The sequence below is a fragment of the Phocoena sinus genome, chromosome 6 (assembly GCF_008692025.1).
Source record: "Phocoena sinus isolate mPhoSin1 chromosome 6, mPhoSin1.pri, whole genome shotgun sequence".
Classification (NCBI taxonomy): domain Eukaryota; kingdom Metazoa; phylum Chordata; class Mammalia; order Artiodactyla; family Phocoenidae; genus Phocoena; species Phocoena sinus.
The window spans coordinates 50661910-50678235 of record NC_045768.1 but is presented as its reverse complement, the minus strand read 5'-3'; the positions used below and the strand labels follow the sequence as shown (position 1 = coordinate 50678235).

The 16326-nt window shown below is 41.1% G+C and overlaps 1 protein-coding gene across 4 annotated transcripts in view; it reads left to right on the top strand.

Annotated features, from left to right (window-relative positions):
* The window catches only part of TJP2 (tight junction protein 2), a 138064-nt gene that overhangs the window by 34304 nt on the left and 87434 nt on the right, over positions 1–16326 (top strand). The window lies entirely within an intron of this gene.

Here is a 16326-nt window from a genome sequence, read left to right as displayed (position 1 = left end):
GTTAGGGAATTCCCTGGTGGTCCAGTGGGTAGGACGCTGCGCTTTCACTGCTGAGGGCATGGGTTCAATCCCTGGTCAGGGAACTAAGATCCCCCAAGCCGTGCAGAGCAGCCAAAAAAAAAAGGGAGCGTTAACATGAAGCTGAATGAGTTAACATACAGCAAGCACTGGGCACAAACCGAGGCCTTTCTTGGAGTCTAGTTGTCCAAATGGGGACACTTGCGTGGGGAAGTCCTTAGTGTCCACTGAACTGACAGGGCTGGGAGTGGATTTTGTTTAATGAGATGTTCTCTATGGAGCTCGTAAAGGTTCCAAACATAAGACAGATGCTTGCCCAGACCCCGGAAGTGGTTTTCCTGAAAGTAGATTTCTAGGTAGGATCTGTTGCTTTAGTCAAATGACTTAGAGGGGCGGCATGGAGTATGGCAAAGGAGGGGTTGGAGCCAGCATTGTCTTTGGAGGGAAGGATCTTTCTGACTCAGGCAAGCCCTTTCTGATAAATATCTCCCTGGTCTGATTCCCCTACACTAGTGACCACATTCCCTTCAACATCAGTTTGGTTTCCCAAGTCAGCGTCTTATTCCAAAGCTCTTCCATGTGTAAACACTGAAGCTTGGGTTTCTGGGTAAATTAGCCTCAGGTGACCTTGGGTGGTGAGGTTTTTCCCCACATGGCTATAGTTTCAAATCCAGCAAACATTTATTTTATTTGCCAGGCACTGGGCAAGGTGTTTTCACCCATCTTGTTTATCCTCAGAACATTCCTGAGGAGCTATTGCCAGCTCCCTCTTGCAATAAGGAAACTGAGATTCAAAGATTTTAAATGGTTTCCCCAAGATTGCATAGCCTCTGATTCCTAAGTTCAGTGAGATTCCTATAGTAGCAGCTGTTTTCTATACTAACTTTACAGAGCTTGAAGACTTAATTCCTAAACTAGGATAGTAACAGGTTTTTCTCAAGGGCCAGTTCCGATCGATTGATAGTGGCTGCCTGGAGCTAAGGATTCCTAGATGCTGTCCATGTTTGTTGAGTAAAAATGTTGTGATCCATAAGCCATGTCTGGTATGGGTGGAGGAGGGTCCCTATAGAGCACACTCTTGACCTGAGGTTTCTGATCATCAGCTTCTACCTGCGGCTGTCCTCCTTTACAATCTTGGAGTCGCTGGAGAGCACTATTTGCCTGGCACTTGTTTGTTGCTACTTTAAGGGGCTTTGGTGTTCACTTTTCTGAAGTGGCAAAATCACCTTTGCGTCTTTGCTCTCAGGAAGGATGCTAAGAGTCTGGGCAGAGACTCACTTCCTAGATATGGATTCTCACTGTTAGGTAATTTAGATACTTTAGAGTTATTACCAGCTCATCCCATAATATGGGCATAGAAAAGTGAGTTGAAGGTAAAAATTAAAAACTTCTGTGCCCCTGGGAGCCCCTCTGCAGTGCCCTCTCCCCTGGGGGCACCTCATCAGTAGGGGTACCTGGGGAGCTCACACCAGCAGCCCAAGCTCTTCATATGGAATTGGAGACACTCATCACAGTAGCTCTCAAACTTTAACTGCATCAAAATCACCTGGAGGGCTTGTTAAACCACAGATTCCAGGGTCCACCACCCAGAATTGCAGCTTCAGTCAGTCTGGGGTGTGGCCCAGGAATCTGCATTTCTAACAAGTTCCCATTCAGGCTCATACTTCTGGTTTCCCAACCATGCTTTAAGAACCACTAACTTGGACAGTACTTTTTTTTTTTTTTAATTAATTTTATGGCTGCATTGGGTCTTCATTGCTGCGCACAGGCTTTCTCCGGTTGCGGCAAGCGGGGGCTACTCTTTGTTGCGGTGCGCAGGCTTCTCATTGTGGTGGCTTCTCTTGCTACGGAGCATGGGCTCTAGGCATGTGGGCTTCAGTAGTTGTGGCTCACGGGCTGTAGAGCACAGGCTCAGTAGTTGTGGTGCACGGGCTTAGCTGCTCCACGGCATGTAGGATCTTCCCAGACCAGGGATCGAACCCCCGTCCCCTGCATTGGCAGGTGGATTCTTAACCACTGCACCACCAGGAAAGTCCCTGGACTGTACTTTCAACAGCTGCTGTAGAGCATGGTTTGTTTATAGGTGGTGTGTGGCCAGTTTCCCTACCTGTGGTGAAGGGTTTCTTTCCACAAACATTTAATGAGCACCCCACACAGCACTGCCTGAGGAAGATTTAGAGGAATGTAAAGGCTTGTCCGTCTGGGACTCTAATTTGGGATCATTAATTACATTGCTGTGTGAAAAGGGCTGCTCTCACCCTGTACTGTAAGCAGAAGGCCTGAGGCAGTGATTATGTGACAGGAGGCCTCCTGGGGGAGGTGATATTGGAGAGGAACCTGAGGAGGGAAAGTCGTTGGCCAGGTAGGCAAAGAGGGGAAAAGAAACGCGGGGAGCCGGACTGTGCATCAGAGGCCTGGAGGTGCTGAACTGAGTGAGAAGAAAAGTTGTTTGTGGTGAGAATTCCATTGTAATTCTGATAGGAAGTGAAGTATCAACCTACAGTAATAAAGGTGGAAGCTTTTTGTTTATTGGGGTGCTTGTTACAGTGTACTTGGTACTGCGCTGAGTGTTTTACCTGCATGTCTTCATTTAATTCTCATACCCACCCTATGAGGTGTAGGTCCAACTGTAATCTTGATTTGTATTAGTTTCCTAGGACTGCAGTAAAAATAAAATACCGCAGACTGGGTGGTGTAAACAACAGAAAGTATTGTCTCGCAGTTTGGGAGGCTAGAGGTCTGAAATCAAGTTGTTGGCAGGGTTGGTTCCTTCTGAGAGTTATGAGGGAAGGATCTGTTCCAGGCCTCTCTCCTTAGCTTGTCGGAGGTCGTCTTCCCTCTCTGTGTGTCTGTCTCTGTGTCCAAATTTAACCTTTTTATAAGGATACCAGTCATACTTGATTAGGGCCCACCGTAAAGACCTCACTTCAACTTGATCACCTCTGTACAGACCCTGTCTCCAAATAATATCATATTCTGAGGTAATGAGGGCTAGAAGTTCAACATGTGAATTTGAGGAAACACAATACAACTCATTACACCGTTTTACAGATGCAGAAATGGAAGCTTAGAGGGTTTAGATAAGCTGACCAAATCACACAACCATTGGGTCCAACCATGTAAACTTGCCATTTTTATAGCTCAGAAACAGTTGAATAGTGGCAATGTCATACTTTAAACCTAAGAAGTAGCAGAACTGGGGCTTGTTGAAACCCAGGTCTGATTCACCTGGTGCTCTTTCACCCAGTGCTTCAATTTGTTTACTAGCTTTTCCTTTTTTTCTGCTGTTTCCTCATGGTTCACTGGGAAAAACAGTGGTGTGGAGATTAGGATACCAAGCCGCTAGGCTATTTGTTTCTGGTTCTTGAGTTTCTGGATGAGATACTCTTATATTACAGTTTTCTATATTGCCTGTTTAAGGAGAGTGGTCAGAAATTGAGTATGTGAAATTTAAAATTCATTGCTAGTAAAATGTTAAATACCTATACATACACAGGTTATCTGAGTATAGATGTTCTATTCTTTTTTTCTGTAAGAAGGTAATTACACCCCACCTTTTTTTTTTTTAACATCTTTCTTGGTGTAAAATTGCTTTACAATGGTGTGTTAGTTTCTGCTGTATAACAAAGTGAATCACCTATACATAAACATATATCCCCATATCTCATCCCTCTTGCGTCTGCCTCCCACCTTCCCTATCCCACCCCTCTAGGTGGTAAAAAAGCACTGAGCTGATCTCCCTGTGCTATGTGGCTGCTTCCCACTAGCTATCTGTTTTACATTTGGTAGTGTATATATGTCCACGCCACTCTCTCACTTTGGCTCAGCTTACCCTTCCCCCTCCCCGTGTCCTCAAATCCATTCTCTACGTCTGCGTCTTTATTCCTGTGCTGCCTCTAGGTTGATTAGAACCACATTTTTTTTAGATTCCATATATGTGTGTTAGCATACGGTATTTGTTTTTCTCTTTCTGACTTACTTCACTCTGTATGACAGTCCCTAGGTCCATCCACCTCACTACAAATAACTCAATTTCGTTTCTTTTTATGGCTGAGTAATATTCCGTTGTATATATGTGCCACATCTTCTTTATCCATTCATCTGTCAATGGAAATTTAGGTTGCTTCCATGGCCTGGCTATTGTAAATAGAGCTGCAATGAACATTTTGGTACATGACTCCTTTTGAATTATGGTTTTCTCAGGGTATATGCCCAGCAGTGGCATTGCTGGGTCGTATGGTAGTTCTATTTTTAGTTTTTTAAGGAACCTCCAAACTGTTCTCCATAGTGGTTGTATCAATTTACATTCCCATCAACAGTGCAAGAGGGTTCCCTTTTCTCCACACGCTCTCCAGCATTTATTGCTTGTAGATTTTTTGATGATGGCCATTCTGACCAGTGTGACGTGATACCTCATTGTAGTTTTGATTTGCATTTCTCTAATGATTAGTGATGTTGAGCATCCTTTCATGTATTTGTTGGCAATCTGTATATCTTCTTTGGAGAAATGTCTATTAGGTCTTCTGCCCATTTTTGGATTGGGCTGTTTGTTTTTTTTGATATTGAGCTGCATGAGCTGCCTGTATATTTTGGAGATTAATCCTTTGTCAGTTGCTTCGTTTGCAAAAATTTTCTCCCATTCTGAGGGTTGTCTTTTCGTCTTGTTTATTGTTTCCTTTGCCATGCAAAATCTTTTGAGCTTCATTAGGTCCCATTTGTTTATTTTTATTTTCACTATTCTAAGCGGTAGGTCAAAAAGGATGTTGCTGTGATTTATGTCATAGAGTGTTCTGCCTTTGTTTTTCTCTAAGAGTTTTATAGTGTCTGGCCTTACATTTTGAGTTTATTTTTGTGTATAGTGTTAACAAGTGTTCTAATTTCATTCTTTTACATATAGCTGTCCAGTTTTCCCAGCATCACTTATTGAAGAGGCTGTCTTTTCTCCATTGTATATTCTTGCCTCCTTTATCAAAGATAAGGTGACCATATGTGTGTGAGTTTATCTCTGGGCTTTCTATCCTGTTCCAATGATCTATATTTCTGTTTCTTTGCCAGTACCATACTGTCTTGATTACTGTAGCTTTGTAGTATAGTCTGAAGTCATTGAAACCGATCCCTCCAGCTCTGTTTGTCTTTCTCAAGATTGCTTTGGCTATTCAGGGTCGTTTGTGTTTCCATACAAATTGTGAAATTTTTTGTTCTAGTTCTGTGAAAAATGCCAGTGGTAGTTTGATAGGGATTGCATTGAATCTGTAGATTGCTTTGGGTAGTATAGTCATTTTCATGATGTTGATTCTTCCAATCCAAGAACATGGTATATCTCTCCATCTGTTGATATCATCTTTAATTTCTTTCAGCAGTGTCTTATAGTTTTCTGCATATAGGTCTCTTGTCTCCTTAGGTAGGTTTATTCCTAGGTATTTTATTCTTTTTGTTGCAATGGTAAATGGCAGTGTTTCCTTAATTTCTCTTTCAGATTTTTCATCATTAGTGTATAGGAATGCAAGAGATTTCTGTGCATTAATTTTGTATCCTGCTACTTTACAAAATCCATTGATTAGCTCTAGTAGTTTTCCAGTGGCATCTTTAGGATTCTCTATGTATACTATCATGTCATCTGCAAACAGTGACAGCTTTACTTCTTCTTTTCCAATTTGGATTCCTTTTATTTCTTTTTCTTCTCTGATTGCTGTGGCTAAAACTTCCAAAACTATGTTGAATAATAGTGGTGAGAGTGGACAACCTTTTCTTGTTCCTGATCTTAGTGGAAATGGTCAGTTTTTCACCACTGAGAACAATGTTGGCTGTGGGTTTGTCATATATGGCCTTTATTATGTTGAGGTAAGTTCCCTTTATGCCTACTTTCTGGAGAGTTTTTATCATAAATTTGTCAAAAGCTTTTTCTGCATGTATTGAGTTGATCATATGGTTTTTCTTCTTCAATTTGTTAATATGGTGTATCACATTGATTGGTTTGCGTATATTGAAGAATCCTTGCATTCCTGGGATAAACCCCACTTGATCATGGTGTATGATCCTTTTAATGTGCTGTTGGATTTTTTTTGTTAATGTTTTGTTGAGGATTTTTGCATCTGTGTTCATCAGTGATATTGGTCTGTAGTTTTTTTTGTGACATCTTTGTCTGGTTTTGGTATCAGGGTGATGATGGCCTCATAGAATAAGTTTGGGAGTGTTCCTCCCTCTGCTATATTTTGGCAGAGTTTGAGAAGGATAGGTGTTAGCTCTTCTCTAAATGTTTGATAGAATTCGCCTGTGAAGCCATCTGGTCCTGGGCTTTTGTTTGTTGGAAGATTTTTAATCACAGTTTCAACTTCAGTGCTTGTGATTGGTCTGTTTATATTTTCTATTTCTTCCTGGTTCAGTCTCTGGAGGTTGTGCTTTTCTAAGAATTTGTCCATTTCTTCCAGATTGTCCATTTTATTGGCCCTTAGTTGCTTGTAGTAATCTCTTATGATCCTTTGTATTTCTGCAGTGTCAGTTGTTACTTCTCCTTTTTCATTTCTAATTCTATTGATTTGAGTCTTCTCCCTTTTTTTCTTGATGATTCTGGCTAGTGGTTTATCAATTTTATCTTCTCAAAGAACCAGCTTTTAGTTTTATTGATCTTAGCTATTGTTTCCTTCATTTCTTTTTCATTTATTTCTGATCTGATATTTATGATTTCTTTCCTTCTGCTAACTTTGTGGGGTTTTTTTGTCCTTCTTTCTCTAATTGCTTTAGGTATAAGGTTAGGTTGTTTATTTGAGATGTTTCTTGTTTCTTGAGGTGGGATTATATTGCTTTAAACTTCCCTCTTAGAACTGCTTTTGCTGCATCCCATAGGTTTTGGGTTGTCATGTTTTCATTGTCATTTGTTTCTAGGTATTTTTTTATTTCCTCTTGGATTTCTTCAGTGATCTCTTGGTTATTTAGTATTGTATTGTTTAGCCTCCATGTGTTTTTATTTTTCACAGATTTTTTCCTGTAATTGATATCTAGTCTGATAGCATTGCAGTCAGAAAAGATACTTGATATGATTTCAGTTTTCTTAAATTTACCAAGGCTTGATTTGTGACCCAAGATATGATCTTTCCTGGAGAATGTTCCATGAGCACTTGAGAAGAACGTGTATTCTGTTGTTTTGGGATGGAACGTCCTATAAATATCAATTAAGTCCATCTTGTTTAATGTATCATTTATAGCTTGTGTTTCCTTATTTATTTTCATTTTGGATGATCTGTCCATTGGTGAAAGTGGGGTGTTAAAGTCCTTCACTATGATTGTGTTACTGTCCATTTCCCCTTTTATGGCTGTTAGTATTTGCTTTATGTATTGAGGTGCTCCTATGTTGGGTACATAAATATTAACAATTGTTATATCTTCTTCTTGGATTGATCCCTTGATCATTATGTAGTGTCCTTCTTTGTCTCTTGTAATAGTCTTTGTTTTAAAGTCTCTTTTGTCTGATATGAGAATTGCTACTCCAGCTTTCTTTTGATTTCCATTTGCATGGAATATCTTTTTCCATCCCCTCACTTTCAGTCTGTACATGTCCCTAGATCTGAAGTGGGTTTCTTGTAGAGAGCATATATACAAGTCTTGTTTTTGTATCCATTCAGCCAGTCTGTGTTTTGGTTGAAGCATTTAATTCATTTCCATTTAAGGTAGTTATTGATATGTGTGTTCCTATTACCTTTTTCTTAATTGTTTTGGGTTTGTTATTGTAGGTCTTTTCCTCCTCTTGCGCTTCCTGCCTAGAGAAGTTCCTTAATCATTTGTTGTAGAGCTGGTTTGGTGGTGCTGAACTCTCTCAGCTTTTGCTTGTCTGTAAATGTATTAATTTCTCCGTCGAATCTGAATGAGATCCTTGCTGGGTAGAGTAATCTTAGTTGTAGGTTTTTCTCTTTCATCACTTTAAATATGTCCTTTCACTTCCTTCTGGCTTGCAGAGTTTCTGCTGAAAGATCAGCTGTTAACCTTATGGGGATTCCCTTGTATGTTATTTGTTGTTTTTCCCTTGCTGCTTTTAATATGTTTTCCTTGTATTTAATTTTTGATAGTTTGATTAATATGTGTCTTGGTGTGTTTCTCCTTGGATTTATCCTCTATGGGACTCTCTGTGCTTCCTGGACTTGATTGACTATTTCCTTAACCATATTAGGGAAGTTTTCAACTATAATCTCTTCAAATATTTTTTCAGTCCCTTTCTTTTTCTCTTCTTCTTCTGGGACCACTATAATTCTAATGTTGGTGCCTTTAACGTTGTCCCGGAGGTCTGTGAGACTGTCCTAAATTCTTTTCATTCTTTTTTCTTTATTCTGCTCTGTGCTAGTTATTTCCACTATTTTATCTTCCAGGTCACTTATCCGTTCTTCTGCCTCAGTTATTCTGCTATTGATTCCTTCTAGAGAATTTTTAATTTCCTTTATTGTGTTGTTCATCACTGTTTGTTTCCTCTTTAGTTCTTCTAAGTCCTTGTTAAACATTTCTTATATTTTCTCCATTCTGTTTCCAAGATTTTGGATATCTTTACTATCATTGCTCTGAATTCATTTTCAGGTAGACTGCCTATTTCTTCTTCATTTGTTTGGTCTGGTGGGTTTTTACCTTGCTCCTTCATATGCTGTATATTTCTCTGTCTTCTCATTTTGCTTTACTTACTGTGTTTGGGGTCTCCTTTTCACAGGCTGCAGTTTCGTAGTTCCTGTTGTTTTTGGTGTCTGCCCTCAGTGAGTAGGATTGGTTCAGTGGGTTGTGTAGGCTTCCTGGTAGAGGGTACTGATGCCTGTGTTCTGGTGGATGAGGTTGGATCTTGTCTTTCTGGTGGGCAGGACCACACCCGGTGGTGTGTTTTGGGGTGTCTGTGAACTTATTATGATTTTAGGCAGCCTCTCTGCTAATGAGTGGGGTTGTGTTCCTGTCTTGCTAGTTGTTTGGCATAGGGTGTCCAGCACTGTAGCTTGCTGGTCATTGAGTGGAGCTGGGTCTTAGCGTTGAGATGGAGATCTCTGGGAGAGCTTTCACCACTTGATATTACATGGGGTTGGGAGGTCTCTGGTGGACCAATGTCCTGAACTGGGCTCTCCCACTTCAGAGGCTCAGGCCTGACACCTGGCTCAAGCACAAAAACTGTCAGCCACCTGCCTGGTTGATGGGAGGAGTCTTGGTCAAAAGCAGATTCTGGGGAATTCCCTGGTCCAGTGGTTAAGACTCCGTGCTTTCACTGCAGGGGACACGAGTTCAATACCTGATTGAGGAACTGTGGCAGGCACCTGACACTTGAGAGAGCAGAATGGTTTAAAGTCAGAAGAAGTCGATGAAGTGATGTCTCAGTCACTCTCTGGTTGTGGAACCCAGGCACAGCCCAAATCTCCCTCAGCCTGTTTCTCGCATTAATGGAAGTTTGGAAGAAGTTGATTCCTGTCCTCTTCGATGAGTTTGAGGGGTTCAAGACTTCAGTGGAGGAAGTACCTCCACTCAGCCCAAGGGCTCTTCCAACGTTGTCGGGCTCCACCTGTCATTTGTGGCTGGTGCACCTCCTTCCTGGCCCTCAGCTGAGCTGGAAACAAACACGAGATGTTCTATTCTTAATTTCCATCTCAAACCAGCCTAAATGTTTTAAGCAACGTGCACTTGTATTATAAATACATTTTCTTGGAATTATTTCAGCATTCAGGGATTCAAGCAACTTAATTGTCTAGCTGCAGAGATTTCAGACAAATAGTTTTGTCAGTACCCAAAGAATAATTCCGTATTTTCTTCTCTAAGTGTTTAAAATGAAAGAGCATTGCTCCAAATATGTAGATAGAAAGACTTTGTCATTTTTGGAATTTAAGCAAACTTTCATTGTGAGAAACTGGTGTACCATTGAAGTGGAAGAAAAATAAAAATATGAAGTGTTTAATTTTGAATGTGTTAGTTATATTCTACCATGTTTTCCACACAAAAATTAGAGTGCATTGTTCACTTATGAAATCAGCAAGACAGAGAGGTGGTCATTGGCCTATCACTGGAATCTGAGATGTCTGGACCTTTTAAGTATAGCACATAGATGAGTAATAGTCCATCTAGGTTCTGAAACATAAATTTAATTATACTCCTGCATGTTTTAGAGAGCCCAGAACCCAAGAATTCAAAGATGACTAGGGGCTTGTGAACCCAGAGCCCCACCTCTCTCTTACTTTTCACAGCCACATTTCTTAAAAGGAATCTCTGTACTTATCACCCTTTTTCCTCCCCACCACCTGCCTCTCTCTTCAGCACTTCATCCTCCACCTATTCCAGACACTCAGGGATCCAGTAACTGGCTTCAGGTACCCTCTAGGCTAAGCACAGCACTGCCTAAGAAAATTTTCATGGACAAGGGCTCTTCCGTGGCTGAGATATGCACTTGAATTTTCAATCAGCAGTTACATTGTGTGTGTGTGTGCTGCCTTTATTGGGCTCCTGGTGCTGTGGCTGTGTGGGGAAGGCTGGAGTAAGCTTATTTTATGATTCCCATTATAATAAAATAATGCAATTAGCTTCTGGTTGGGAAGAGTGTCATCACTGGAGCCCTGATTTTGGTACTTCACGTTTTCATTAGTTCAGTGGTTGGTGACAGTGATTTTCAGTTCAGCCAAAAGTTTGATTCATTTAGGGGTAATGTGATTGTAGGGCGAGATTAGACAAAATACCCTGGACAGGAATTCCCTGTTGCTTGCTCCTCTCCATTACTCTAGGAATGTGGGAAATTACCTTGATGCAGTCTTAGCCTCCAAGGACACTGCCAGGCAAGCTCTCCCAGAGATTATGAGACAGAAAGGCTCAGACACCAAAGTGGGGTGTTGCAGTCACACGATTTATTCAATTTGAAAACATGCAGTGAGAAGCAAGGGGAAAAGATTCAAACACTTTAACATAGTTAGGTTAGGATATTAATAGGGTGAAAGGTCCATACCCTGGAACCTGTGCTTGCAATCTTTATATGTCCTGTCTCTGTGCGGTGTCAGCTTTCCCCAGTGATGGCGTGGTCACAAAGACCAGACCTGTGGTTGAACAAGGGGTCTTAGCAGATAAAAGGTGTCTGAAGCCAGCATAGGCTTGCTCCATCGGAGGGACGCAGGGCAAGTACACCTGGCCAATAGCTATAGCTCACTAGTAATTTGTCTGCATTTTGGGACAGAGTATACATGGGGCCAGAATTGGACATAATGGGTATCACCAATGGGTGATCAATTTGGGATGATTTAGCTGTCAATATGGAGGCAACATGAGCTGGGCTTTATTATGTATCATTAATATTTTATTAGATAGGGAATATTTATTATTAACAATAATATAGTTATAAAAATGTATTATTACATTATATTATATCTAAATAAATACAATTGTAAATTAGATATTATTACGTTTATTAATATTTTATTCAATATGAATATTTACGATTTACTTTGTCCTTCCATCAGAACCCTTCTATTTATAAGTAACATTCTTATTTGTTTCATTCTTTTCATCTATATTTAACATAGAAAACACTCCATTAATTTTGTTTTTTAACATATCTTACACGTTACTAACATACTATGTACACTATAAACATCTTTTTTTTAAAAAAAATATTTATTTATTTAGGCTGCACCATGTCTTAGTTGCATGCGGACTTCTTAGTTGTAGCATGCGAACTCTTAGTTGTGGCATGCATGTGGGATCTACTTCCCTGACCAGGGATCAAACCTGGGCCCCCTGCATTGGGAGCGCAGAGTCTTACCCACTGGACCAGCAGGGAAGTCCTGTACACTATACACATCTTATGAATTGTGCCTGAGTCTTACAAACTACTTGTTTTCTCATTGTCTATGGAAAATCTTAAGAGTTTCATCCATCTGATTTTTACTTTGTCCTCTATACCAGTTTTTAAAAGAACTTTTAATTATTTATTCAGCAAATTATGGTATATTCATACAAACGGAATATTATACAGCTAGAAAAATGATAATATAGATCTATATTGCCATGAAAAAATTAGTCAAACGATATTCCTATGTAGAAATAACAGGTAGCAAAAGAGCGTGTCTAGTATAGTCCCAGGTATATAACGTTATGTATGATATCTACATGCTTACCTGTGCATGGAGGTACCTGGAAGGACGCTCATCGAATTATTAACAGTAGTTTGCTCTGGATGATGACACTTTAGTTGCATTTTACTGTTTTTTGTGTGATCTGCTGTATGGCTTGTGTAAATAAACAAGTATCATTTATTTAAAAATAACTGAAATCCAAACATATGTGTATATGTAAATACGTATGCAAATCAGCATACCAAGGGGATTATAAGATCAGACCCTTTCGTTTGTAAACCAAAGACGTTTTGCAAGTAGAGAATTATTTTCTGACCTTGGAAATGTTTTACCTCCCTTCAAAATGGTAACCTTCCTGTCTTGGGTCAGAGAATTGTAACCAAGTCCCTTTAGCAGAATGTCCTAAACCTCCCTGATGATAAGACTCACCCTGGTGGGTACCTGCTAAAAATGTAAATTTCCCCAGGGCCCTTCTCAGATCCACTGAATCAGTATCTCAGGGAGGGACCTGGGATGCCTCAGGTGATTCTTATCATCAGGAAAATTTAGGAAGCTGTTCTTATAGAAACAAATGCTAGAGCCATGTTTCAAGCTTTAGAGCCATGTTTCACGCTTTATCGAATGCCTCTTGGGAAGTGCCTTTCCCAGGCCCAGCTTCCTTTGTTTTAAGAGGCCTGCACTGTTTTGCGTGGCTGCCCTGGAAAACTGTCTGTTTGCAGCTTTTTTCTAAAGCCACTTTCAGGTCTTAGGATCCTTTGACAGTCAAGGAGACACTTCAACAATTTCAATCTGTGTCTATCAGGGTATTGAGATCTTAGGACTAGAGGATTCTGTTGATAATTCTTTTAAAAGAAATTCAGGTGTTGCCAGGGACCCCTCCGGTCTTCCTGGAGGACTTGTGTATCACGTGGACAGTCCCCTGGGCCTCTCTCACCTTGGATTCCCTCCCTTGCATGGGAGATGAGGGCATTTTTCCTTAAAAAGGAAAATGATTACCTTATTAAAGTGTTTTTCTTAAGGAACTTATTCTAGGAGAGGGACCGCTGGAATTCTTAGCACCAGAATCATATTTGAATTGAGAATTCTAATTCCTGGCTCACTAGCTGGAGTCAAATGACATTTGCGGCATTTACCTTTCTAATATTGTAGAGGAAGATTTTCACAAATATTCCTCAGCATTGTTTGTTCGGTTGTTGTGTCAGCAAAACCCCTCTTAAGTTCTGTTAAAAGGAGCCAAAAGGAAAACAACAATAATAACAACCAAAGACTTACCTCTGCCCCAACTGTGTGCAATTGTTTTATTGCTGTAGAGGCGAGGGGCCAGAGAGCAGTGATGAGAATGGGCTTTGAGTCCAGTAGGTCTGGAGTCTTACCCACCATCTACTCCGTGATGACCTTGGGCAAGCTGTTTTCCTCCGGGAAGTTTGGTTTCCTCATCTTAAAGTAGGGCAATAATGCCAAATATACAGGGGCGATGTGAGGATTTACATTAAATCAGTTAAAGTAGTGTTTGAAAGATTTTGCGGCACACAATGTGCATTTAATCAATTACTTTCTATCCAGGTTTTTTTTGGTTTTTTTGTTTTTAATGGAGGGTTAACAAGCGGCACCTGTCCCTGAAGAGTGTGGATTTTATATACTCTGCAATGTAAATAGTAGTGAAATAATAAAAAAATGTATCAAAACGCAGAGCACAGTGCCTCTAGGACCCAGGGCACCTTGCCAGGAGGGGAGGTTCCCCCACAGGCAGAGTGCTCTCTCTAGCAGGGTCTGTCCAGATGAGACCATACCCCAGAAAGTGCTTTTAGGATCTCCAGGTTTGGAGTTGGATTATGCTTTATCTCAACTCCCTGTTAATCAGGCTGAGTACAGACCAGCCCCATAAGTCTCCTAGAAGCCTGCCCATTGACAGCCTTGCACCCCTAGGTCAGCCCAGACCACAGCCACCTCCTTCCAGCCAGAACTGCCCCCCGTAACGCCAGTCTGGGGCCTCCTCAGACGTATAATCCATGCAGCTGACTCTGAGTTGCACAGCTAATTCTTTTGACAACTTTGTGGCCAGGTGAACCCATTGCCGAGTTCTTACACAGGGCGGGGCGGGTATGGGGGATGCTGGGGTTTGGAGTTTGTGCCACTGGCAGGGAGAGGAGAGGCGAATAGAAGGCAGCATACATTTAGAACTGAGAACTTTCTCTCCCCATTAAGTCTGATTCCTGATGTGTTCATCCTTTTTGCTCTTACTCTAACCCTTTTCATTGTAGTGATGATAGCAGCAATGCCAACATGTTACCAATGGTGGTGATAATGATGATGTTTAAAAAGAGGGGGCCCTTTCTTGGGCTGTTCTCCCTTCCTGCTGTTGTTCCTCTCTGGTCTTCACTTCCCCTAAACAAACCTGCTACCGCCCCCCAACCCCTTTCATACCCCTGCACTGGGCTCTCTGAAACCCTTGATTCACAGTAAATGAAACACTCAGCTGGACTCCACCTCCTTGCTTTAATTTAGACTTGGCTTTCTCCTGAGGGCATTGCTTCCTGATAACTACCTCAAGGGATGCTTCCTACTTTAGATGGAAAGAGAAATCTAAGCAGGAGCTGGCTCTGTGGTCCAGGCAGAGAAGCTCCAACAAAGGCTCTGGGGCAGAAATGAGCTTGGCAGGGTCTCAAGAGCAACAACTACAAAGAAAGGCCAGTGTAGCTCCAGCAAGTGAGGTTGGGAGTCTGCAGCCTGAGCTGTGCTTGGAGAACGCAGCAGGGTCCACTCATGTAGGACGTGGAGGCTGCCTTAGCTCAGGCTGCTATAACAGAACACCACGGAAAGGGTGGCTTAAACAACAGACATTTACTTCTCACAGTTCTGATGGCTGAGAAGTCCAAGATCAAGGTGCTGGCAGACTTGGTTCTCAGTGAGGACCTTCTTGCTGGCTTGTGGACGGCTACCTTGTCGCTGTGTGCTTACAGGGCCATTCCTAGGTGCACGCACGTGGAGTTAGCAAACTTTGAAAGTGAGCAAGGATAACATTAAATAACGAAAGGTGAAGGCATGAGGGACAGAGCAAAACTTTGAATGCCTCTCTCCTGGATGTTCTTTTAGGGGCTGTGGGTGGCTGCTTGTGGAAGAAGGAGTCCTTTAAGTGAATATGCACAGTTATTGGTATGGTCCTTTGATTTGGAAAGTTAAGGGGATGCCGGGCCTTGTCTCCTGAAGAGTGCCCTTTCCTCAGGCAGAGTTTTAACTGTCAGCACTTCAGTAGTACATGTACTTGAGCACTTCTTGTGCCTTGTCATCGTTTGTTTACATGTCTTTCTCTTCATGCTGTGAGCAAGCCCCCTGTTTTATGTTGCCTTTATCTTCTGTATACCTACCCCAGGGTACATGCTAGGCATTCAAGAAACACTTATTCACCAGCTCGGTGCTTTGTGATCGCCTGGAGGGGTGGGATAGGGAGGGTGGGAGGGAGGGAGACGCAAGAGGGAAGAGATATGGGAACATATGTAAAAAATAAAAAATTTTTAAAAAAAGAAACACTTATTGAAGAAGAGTGTCTTTATAATTCTAATCTGCCATCCAGTGTGCAGGCCAATTAAATTGCTCAGTTAGCCTGGAACTTTTCATGTCAGGTTCCTTTGCTCCCATTTAATCATACTTTATAATCATGTTGTAAATGTGTATGTAAGCGTGCATGTGTGTGTGTATCCCCAAATCTTAACATTCTTGAGGAAATCTAATTAAAAGTGTTTAGTTTATTACATTTATTTGAGGTCTTCTGACTATAATTTAAGGATCTTACACTGTAATACATAATGACAAGTGTTGAAAAATTATCTATTGCACAAACAATAAGTAAAATTTAAAAAGAAAAATACACACAATCCTATCCATTCATCAAACCATGTTCTCATATAGTTTCCAATTCTTTTCTTTTGTAATTTCTTGGTTATTGCCATCAGGATAGATACTTTTTTTTTTTTTTTTTTGGCTGCGCTGCATGGCTTGCGGGATCTTAGTTCCCCAACCAAGGATCAAACCCGTGCCCCTTGTAATGAAAGCGTGGAGTCTTAACCACTGGACTGCCAGGAAAGTCCCAGACTTCTTTATATAATTTTAAATGATGGCTTGCTATGCCAATTAAGTTGATTTGCTGTAATTTAATAGCCCTCCATCCTTGGACATTGATGGTTTCCACCTTGTGTTATTATAAATAGGCATACAATGAAGTGCTGTCCCACCTCCCAGTCACCCTCTG